Source organism: Botryllus schlosseri, chromosome 5 (genome assembly GCF_051294905.1).
Source record: "Botryllus schlosseri isolate E-star chromosome 5, Bs_hap1, whole genome shotgun sequence".
Classification (NCBI taxonomy): Eukaryota; Metazoa; Chordata; class Ascidiacea; order Stolidobranchia; family Styelidae; genus Botryllus; species Botryllus schlosseri.
In genome coordinates, this window is record NC_137240.1 from 9,285,018 (window position 1) to 9,295,694 (window position 10,677).

The following is a 10,677-nucleotide window of genomic DNA, read 5'->3' on the forward strand; positions in this document are numbered from 1 at the left end:
TGCTTTACTGCTGACTTCTTACTGGCGCGGCTCACCATCATACTGGGCTTTTTGAGACACTGCTATTGCAGTGAGGTTAGCGATGAGGAGCCCAGATAAACCTCCGACACATAGAAGTTGTTCCGAACCGGGATTCGAACCACTGCCATTGGTGTCGTGATCATATGGGTATATGGACGCAGCAGAAAATATATTTGCCAATTTCAATCAGGCAGTAACAAAAATTTTCGGAGCAGAATGTGACGTCACTGTTGTGATGTGACGTAATGACACGGAGACATTGATGACGCAATGTCAGGAATCCCAAATGGGGGTGTGTTTCTCTCACACCGGCAACGCTAATTCGCGCCTGTTAATAAGTAAGACATGAAATCCGATGCGAGTCCAGACTGTGTTATTCGTCACGTGCCATTTCTAATTGGGAATAACTACATTGTCCTAGTTCGAAACAAACTCGAATCGTGTTTTGCTACACGACGGATACGTGATTCTCGGTACGAATGTAGTTTGTATTATCTCAGCAAAATTAACACCAACAAAACACGCGCTAGCAACTTAAAACCGTGGAAAACAATTACCTGGCAGATATACAGGAATGTTGACGGGATTTCGGAATGCGAAAATAAACATATGGATACCGAAGTTGAAGTCGTGTGTATTACGAGAACTCCGCTTACAGAAAGGGATAAAGAGACATATACAGAGAGAGAACATGAATATCAAGCTCCGCACCATGTATTTCCAGATTGGGCAGCGAGTAGAATTTGTTTTTGCATATCATATATTCGGAAATGTGTCAATTTAATATTGTAGGAATATTGACCCAGCGCCATCAATTCTACCGCATAGGCAACCCAGACTTGTAGTTTACTATCACACCATCCTCTTGCGACTGTGAGTCTGTGACTATTAAATTCTGCGTGATGGCTATTCCACAGTTACGTCGAAGTGCCGAAGCGCACTGATGTACTTTATTTACTACGATCTACTGAGTTTCTTCGTTGTCTTCGAGTATGCTTTTAGATAGAAACGACGTCGCCGGGCACACACACACACAAACACACACACACACACACACACGCGCATACATACGCACACAGACACACACACACATACACACACACACACACACACACACCCATTGAGCGGATTGATCGCGGGCACTTTCCAGTGTCCATCGGACAAATTGCATCAAGAAAGATAATATGATTTGATATGATATGATAATATGATATGATCGCTGATATGATTTTATTCACACACACACACACACACACACACACACACACACACACACACACAAACAAACAAAAAACATACATATACGCACGTACAATGGACTTAACACAGGTAAATGTAACGAAAGGATAGTCTATGATGCGAGTGACAAATCTAATTACTATAACCTCCCATTAGAGTGACTCAATATTGTCAAGTTGATTTCGCCAACTATCGCTTACAATAATTATTCCTGCCCTATTCAAGCTAGGGGTGTAAGTTGTGTCGATAAAAATGTATTACTTCTCTGCTTTCAATGTGGGTATTGAATCTTCATTATTAACAAAAACATAAAAATGAATATTACTAGAAACGATGAAACGATTCTTAGCATCGCAACCCGCAATGCTACTTTCGGGTTCTTGTTTCAATTAAATCATATCCGCACGACTGAATTTTGAATACTCACTGTCATGCGATTACATATTTTCGTAACGTTCTCATTTTAGTAAACCTGTGGCATCCTGCAATACCTGGCCGTAGATATATCCGTATTTTTGGCAAGCGACGAAGTCTTGACATTGGCGGATAATACAGGAGTTCAAGTATCTAAAGTCTGTACAACACCGAGTGCTTCCTGGTCACAACTTTTCTCGCATTGTTCTCGCCACAAGCAACCATTTTCGCCCATATTATTACCGTAACGTAGCAATTACGCTATAGAAAATTACCACGTTCCAAAACGCACACATGGTAGTTAGATAGTTGACAGCACTTTCGTGCCCAGAGGATAACGAGATACATACGGGGCACAGACAACCCGGTGGTCGCAGTAGGGAGGCGCTCTACATCCGTGTGTATAATCATTTCGGAATTTGCACGTGCGTCCGAATAACGACCGAAAACCTTCGCCGAAAGTCCCTCCACGGAATTCACATGCTTTGAAACTGGCGCGGGAAAATACTTGTAATACGTACTACTCATCTGGTGACGCAATATAGTTAAATCACCAAACTGCTTGTTTGGCGGTGCGTTAATCGTTTGTGGTCATTTCGTAATATTGACCAGTTCCACCCGTCGCTCAGGTCTAAGTCGCTCAAGGTTATGATTTTTACTGATAACTTCCACTATCGCTGACATTTATCGATGTGTATTGTTGAATAGAAAATCTGTGTCACAACGTACGTTCTTTCGGTTTCAGCCGCATTTATGATAAGGTCCCGAAATTTATGCGGCGCACAAAAGTAACTGAATAAAATGAGGTGGATTATCCGATGTTTACAACGGCGAAAATGCGTAACGGGTTATGATTACCGTAGAATGTAGATAAACAATAACACCGATGTAAAACTCCCAATTTTCCACCACATACAACCGCATAATCGGAAGCTATATTGATGCAGTGCCCGGCTGGATGATCTTATCTGCACTACACGCGTTAGATTTTAATGGCATCCAGATTTAATGTCATTCTGTATTTTAATACTGTGATTTTGGACTTAAATTTATATAGTAGGTTTGCCGACATGTGCGAGAAACAGGCTGTATTTATAATGAGTTAAAGAGAGCCACATAAAAATCACATACAACGGTAAAATTATCAAAAACATATAACAGGATATCAATATCATAAACCATACGCCCTATCGCAATTGATACACTCTACGAGTTCGTTTTTCGGAGGGGGATAAACTATATGTTGGTGTATTTTCGAGAGAGTATAAATAATTTAAAGTAATCTACCTCGCACATTATGCAGTCTGATAGGATACAAAATGCAAACTGCATTTACTTAAAGGCATATATGTTTGATATGAAGATATTCGGGGCTCGACTGCAGGTACGAAATTCGAAACGTCACAGGTTTGGGTAGGCCTACTCATTTCTAGTTACGACCCATGAGTCCATGACACCGATTTTTGTTATCAGTAATATCTGATAGTAGAAGGTTTGTGCTTCTGTGGCCGATCAAACAAAAGTCTAGCATGTACTGTACAACATGTACCACGCGCAATCTGCACCTGTGTATAGCTTGTGTGGCTCGCACAGCGCGTTACCGACCTTCGTTGACTGAAATCGCCGAAGTACGATGTAAGTTTCACTCCCGCACGAAGAGGAGTATCGTAACGGTTCGTCTTGATCGACAAAACCAAATGTCTGCCATTAAATAATTAGATTTGTAGTTTCTCAATGAAGGATATCTCAGATATTGTGTTGTGCGTCGGGGCGAAAAAGTTCAAGTTGCTAGAGCCTATTATCGCGACACTACCGAGAGATATGTGCCATGTACCTTTGTGTGTAACTTAAAACGACATTTCCGAAAATAACCTGCACTCGCGGTTAGTTGAACTTGACTTTGTCTCGTCTCGTCGACAATTCGACATGCAAAGCCGAAATATATGACGCGGTGCTGTTATTCAAGTAGAATCTTCTCGTAGGCTCGTAGTTTCGAATTTAACTTTTACTGTAAGATCACCCCGTGATATGACGGAGTTTAGGAAGCAGTTATTCAATACCCACAATCTCATTGAATATCCCTATCTACGTAATAATGCGATAAGTGACTCGATCGCTTTACACGGGCTCGGTGAGTTGGCAAAAACATTTTGGTTACAACACAATGTAAGGGACATCGCCTGCAAAGAATATAGCAGCATGCCATATGGTTCAAAGACAATGCACACAAAGACTGCTTCACAAAGTTGCATAAATCATGCGATTTAAAAGTTGATAATATGTCCATACCATCTTGTACCACGATGCGTAATTACTCTGAAATCATCACCGTATTAGAAAGAAAGATGCTCCTTATCGCGTGAGATCTCGCATAGGATATGGTCAACAAAAGAATGATGTCCGATACTTCCAGATAAAGAAATAGCAATATTGTATTGCGAGATTTGTGACCTACCACTGTAATTTTAACACTCACCATTTTTTCAATAGCCTTGCTTCTAACTTTTTAATACTGATAGTCCGAACTTGCACCACTCTGGCAAAAATCTCATGGAGTCGAAGGAGATTGACCCGCCGTGGCCGAAATAATAATGACGAATAATGTGAACTGTACAATTTACATTACACCAGTCTAGCGCTTATCTCGGGATTCGATCCCTAGTCCATCCACAGAAGCGTACTATTTCGTCTGCATTGCAACTACGACGAACGGACATCGTTACGAAATACACTCGTTTTTCGAAATTATCTCACTACGTCATGCATAATTTGCGGGTGTAAGATTATTAAAACGAAGTGCTCTGCAGACCTGGCGTTTCCTCGTTAGAATTAACGGCCGAAAAGTCTTGTAGACATTTCTCAAAACTGTATGATTCCAAATGGAATTCATATATCTCTGATATAGAGCACCAGCATAAGCAGTTGAGCACTGAACCTATGTAAAAGTGTTGATACGTGCGAAGTAAAAATGAACGACATTCTAATCTGTCGTTAATCGGACAGTAAAATTTAGAGTGCAAATTATCGAGAACATACAATGAGAGAAACAGAGAAACATAGGCCCAATACCTTCGTCTTCTAAACTGAAACTCGATAGGCGATGATAATAACGTAGTACATTCAAATCACATCAAGTATGCCTATACGATTAGGAAAATAATACCGATCGACTCGACCCAAATGGAAACGGGATTTCTATGCGATCACAGCACACAAAAAATAACACGAATTTCATGCTTAGCTTGGTCCGCTAATTATGACATCACCAAATCCAAGTAAACAATTCCTAAATAATCGCATTTAACCGTACGCTCTGATGTAACATTGCTCATTCCATAAACTCATGAAGAAACACCGATTGCATCACTTTTGCTGTTACGCCATACAGGTTTCGCAAAATTATCAGCATAACAGTAGATATTATAATTGGCAAACTGTTACCCACAACGAACTGCCGCCGCTTCTGTATAGGCTTGCCGTAAAATTTCTGCGAGTACGACTACGAGTACATAATATAAAGTGCTACTCTGTTCCTAGTGCACATTGTTACCACATTCTCCAGCATGACATGGAGCAAGAGTCACGCCGAAACTAACATTAACGTCAGTTACATACATAAAATGGACGTAGCCTATACTATCGTTAAGGTAGTCGGGGAAGCACTCTGTCTGATGCTATCCCTGTTCAAAACCTGTGATATCATCATAAACACTTGCGCTGTCATCGTGATATAAACACTTGACATCGGCGGTACTTGAAGCTTAAACCTGGAACCAAGTTCTGTTGTTAATGGCCAATCTAACCTAAACACTGATTACCACCGCGCTGGTTGCTCATACATGCCGGGACGCAATCTGTAGTCTCTACAGCGTTTGCATGAATTGCATGTATCGCTGACGTAAATGGAAGCGGCATGGATGTAGTATCAGGCGCTGTTGATCTTGATGAAAATATGATGTCCATATATTGAGCACATGTCGAATTATTGGTGAGAACACAATACTCGGTGTGACTGTCCGCAGTGTCCAGTACATGCATTCAAAGCACGCCCAATATCTCATGCACTACATGTGGGATAGGTATACGGGAATGCCAATTCCACATCAGGGGTGTAACAGAGGGGAGAAGACTGCGCCCTTATACCTATGTAATGATTTGTGGGTTTGTACTTTGTTCACGTCATATACTATTCGTTTCTGCGGAACAGTGTATCTGTGACATTGCGAATCGTTGACAGGGTTTACCGTACTCCAGATTTCCACCCCGCCCACCCATACTGGGATAAAATGGGAGAAACAAAAGAGTGATCGCTTTTTGTAAGAATAATACATATACAACATACACTTATACTGGTATCTATGCTCGATTACCCGCCCACAGCAGAAATCAGATGTTTTCTGGCATCATATTCAGACCGTTGAGAGGCAAATTGTCTGTACTGTGCTATGCCCGAATCCTGCAGCTTAGTGTCTCAAGCTACGGTTGCAGGTAGCCGACAGCATGATCTTACAATATTACAGCTAATTATTACTTGTCAATCTCAGTCGACCAAATACCCCTGTCCACTATATCCATCGATCGGATGTGATGCAGGTATTTCAACAACGATGGCAAATTATGCGCTGTGGCGCGCAATGATCTACGAGTTTCCGCGGCAATGAATATAGCTTGGCCCAAGAGCGCGACATTGATAGCTTGTATACCTCGTTCGCGTTGGTTCCTCGTTGAATTCGCCATGTTGCACTGACTCATGCCACGTCCGGATAATCACAATGATATTTTCAATCACAAAACTGTATGCTGGAGTTTATAAGTAGGCTAAATCGGGAGTACCTCTGTGAGACGCGCTCAAGCTCCTGTGAACTAGTAATGTAATGCAATGCCGTAGTCACGTAGTAGCGAGAAATTGGTCGAATCAGATTCAAATTATAACGAGACTAACATGGGGAATTTAAATATAGCTTGGCATTTGTTATTTATTCGTAAACCTTCGTTGATGTGAAGCATAATAATGATAATGTCTTTCAAACACTACTGATGACATAGCACCGAGAATAGTGTTGATTGGCAATCATCATCACGAGGGCATGTTTTTGTTGCACTAAAATCGCGAGAAAGTTGCATTTAATTTTAGCCAAAGTTGCGGTAAAAAGTTGAATTTGTAATTGTTGCTGAATTATTAATGTATGAGGTACTCGAAAGGTTTTGTTGTATAACTTAGTTCCTGCAGAGCTGTCAAATTTGTTACTTTATTGCCGTTTAACGCACAATACAATAATATTTTTATTTCAACTTGCACAGAGTGAGAAATCGGCGCAGTGGCATTAAAATTAGATCCCGCGTTAAAGACACTTGACGTGTGACATTTACCGATATGCTGTATAAAATCACGCAGGCTACCTTAACTCATAAAAATAAGTATCTATTATCTGGTTATGCTACAACGGGATGTTAATTAATTAAAAGTTGTTCATAATGAGAATTGAACCATACGTCTTTTCGGTTCGTGTCAGCGGAATAATCGTTCCAGAACGCGTCCTTGCTACTATTTTCAATGCTTCCAAATATGGTCCCGCAGTATTGCGCGAAGTTCCATCTGCTTATGTTATTGTCGTAAAGGGGAATGTTTCGATACCGACTTATCGAATAAAGTCACGTAGTTTCAGTTCAAATTAGAGGCGAAAGCTAATCGCTCGTTTTCCGGAGCATTTTGTCAACAAGTAACGAGCAGTCGAAAAATCAGTAGTTGAACTAATTATTGCATAACCGATTTTGCTACGCATGGAAACGCCGAGCTTTTTGTCATATTATATAACCACAGTATAAATTCGACGATAGCCAGCGATCCACTGCGTTTTTTTAAACATATCACATTGTGATCTGCAACATCAACTGTCATGCTATAGCTGATATGCCACGTCAACTATAACACAAAGGAACTATGCGTCCACGTCCTACGAAACAATGCGTCGGGTATAGGTGCAGAAGATTCGAGATATTATCAATAAATTTATTTTGCTAACGTAAATCCAGCAGGTAACTAAAGTTACGCTAAAGAAATGTAACACGAAGGGTTTAGCAAAGATTTTACCCGTATCAAGGTTTTCGATTTGCCAGACTCGCCAAGCGACTGACCTGCAGACTACGGCCGAATTTAGACCGACTAATATAGTATTACATTTGATAATTAGATTTCCGTTACTAAAATATCAAATTAGTGTTACGAAATTAGCTCAGAGAATGACTCATAGCGTGTGCGACATTCATTGCGCATTGGGCTGTTATTTATGCGTAATGGGGTCAACGAATGACAAATACAGAGTGCAAAGTGTCCGAAGTAGAATGGAATAAAATCCCGCTTATGAATTAGGCGTTTGGTCAGACTCAATATACTATACATCACGTATTGCGCATAGTTTGCGCAATTAGTGGATAATATGTGAGTTAGTTGACCATTCGAACAGTCTTTTTATTTGACTGGGCAATGCTCAGTGAGCAATGGGCATATATATTTGATTCGCATCAATTTGATATCAAGGCCACAATTTGATCAACGATCGCAAGTGATGTCTCGTGCATGCATAGACAACTGACCACTTATGTATTATGGTATGAGATGGCGTGGTGGATATTGCATTATGAATTTCGCCAAGATATCACTATATATAATCCACATTCCGTTTTCATTGATCTGCATACACGACAAGTCATTGATATGCTCAAACTATATACAGAACATGGGGCTTGTACCGGTAAACATTGCACAAGTACAGCTGCAATGATAACGGTTGAGAGCTTTAAGATGGAGTAATGATCTGGTCACGACGATGCTCGCGAAGATATCTGTGTAATAAAAGTTTGAATTATACAGTTGTACAACAAGATTTGACCTTATCATGTTGGTGTCGTGTCAAGGCAAATCATATGACACCCAGTGGCTTGCACAGCTCATCTTGTTTTGAGAGTAAATGACCTTACACATCTACAAACATTTGTTCTATTTTTGAAAGAATTAGTACTAGAATATGGTTAGAGTAGACAGATTAATGATTTCTTATATTGTCTGTGTGTGGGAACTACACTTCGCAGCATCAAGCGGCGAGTATCGTGCTATTATCACCTTATTATGCAGACGTTCAAGTTATCTACTGTGTTTACACATCACAGCATTCGCGATTTTATCTATCGCTGCAAATTGTTGCGACAGCGACGGCGCAAACTGGAAAAAAACTTTCCTGAACCATCTCTCCGTCATGCCCTGTATGCTATGTTTCAATCGACAATATTGAGTAGTATTTCGTGACGACCGATTTAAGCAGATTAATTTATAGTATAATTGATCTCATGTTGGTACTATAACAAAAACACGTATGCCGGACGTGCGTTGGCTTGTGCGGTATCGTGGATCTTTAAACTGCAACACTACACGGCATTATAGACTAGGATCAGTAAGATGAAATGTCAGTGTGGAGGATTTGAATCAAATTTCCGATGCGTTTCTGAATTTCTTAAGGATAGGAGCGACGTATTTTTAAAAATATATAATCACGCCATACTGGGTCCGCGGTACTGCAGATAACTATCTTCCGCAGGATAGTTATTCATAGTTGTAGTCTTTATCCTTCCATTCAATGCGTTACTGCGCATTGTGCCAAAATAAGGTACAATTTCGTTTCTCAAAAAGTATTGATTTTGTGCTCCAGTGCTTCCACGGTCAACGTGTCGCTGGCTGTTTTAGCAATGGTTTTAGGTTTATGATTCCGGAGATGGCTACTCCATAGTTCCGGACATCAGCGTTTAATGTGAATGGAAGGATTGTAAATAAACTGTTCTTATGCTCAGCAGTCAAACAGAACTTTTTCAGGACCCCAAAACGCTGGGCTTGGAACTACAATAGCTTATGGAATAGAATTTCAGGAGGGTTCGCTTCGCCTCTCAGATCCCTTTACTTCTGGGTTTCATCACTGCCACAGGAAAGTTGTACAATGTACTTGAATATACCATTCACAAACACGGGTACTTTTCCGTAGCCAATGAAGTCCGGTATTATGCGATCCGAGAACGAACCGGAATAGGTAATGGCGAGAGCAAAACTTATCTATCTAATTATTTCGATCTGCTTTTCAGACATTTTTTCCTAAGCGAATACAGTTGGACTTATTTCTCATAATCCCGAATACAGTTGGACTAATTTCCATTTATTATGCGTTTTTCTATTGAGATGATTTTGGAGGGGTAACCGTTTTAAAATAATATATCAAGTGAGAGTAAATCGCGCAAGGCGCGAAGAAAAGTGTTATGTCGAATAAATCTGCCAAAAGCATTCCAGTTTATGTTGATTTAATATATCATTTTAGACCCCGTTCGAGCTTGCCTTGGGATCGGTTGCTACAGGCCTGCATGTTATCGCAGCGCCTGGGGAACACCAAGTATTAAATCACTAAATCTGATTACAGAGTATATGCACTCTGCTTACGTGACCTTTTGAAGCGTCAAGCCACTGACACGCTGTTGGAATGTTTTACATCGTGCAGACACCCAAGCCGCTGACTTGACTCGAATACGACGAGTAAATTAACTTCAACATCCGTGAATTGCCGTTGAAATACTGGTCACGACTTTTAGTAAACGGCAAAACAACATATCCATGACAAGAGCTTGACCACAGACGCGATCTACGGCGACAAGGGATATCGTGACAGATACATCTCATAATCTTATCATGAATCTCGGCCGGAGTTACTCCATATGTCTGCGGATTGCTAAATCGGTGTAAAGGCATACAAACATACATAAACCGTACACCCGTATATACGCTGTATTGTATACGAAAACAATATAAATGTCATTCCGAATATATGACGCACGAGTTGCGGCAATGCAGTCCTAAAGTAAACCTGCCTCAGACATGATGTCCGAAGGGCGGAATACAATGCGAACATACCAAGGGCATGACGTCCGAGTGGCAAAATAGCCCAAACCTTTCCCCAGACACGATTCCCG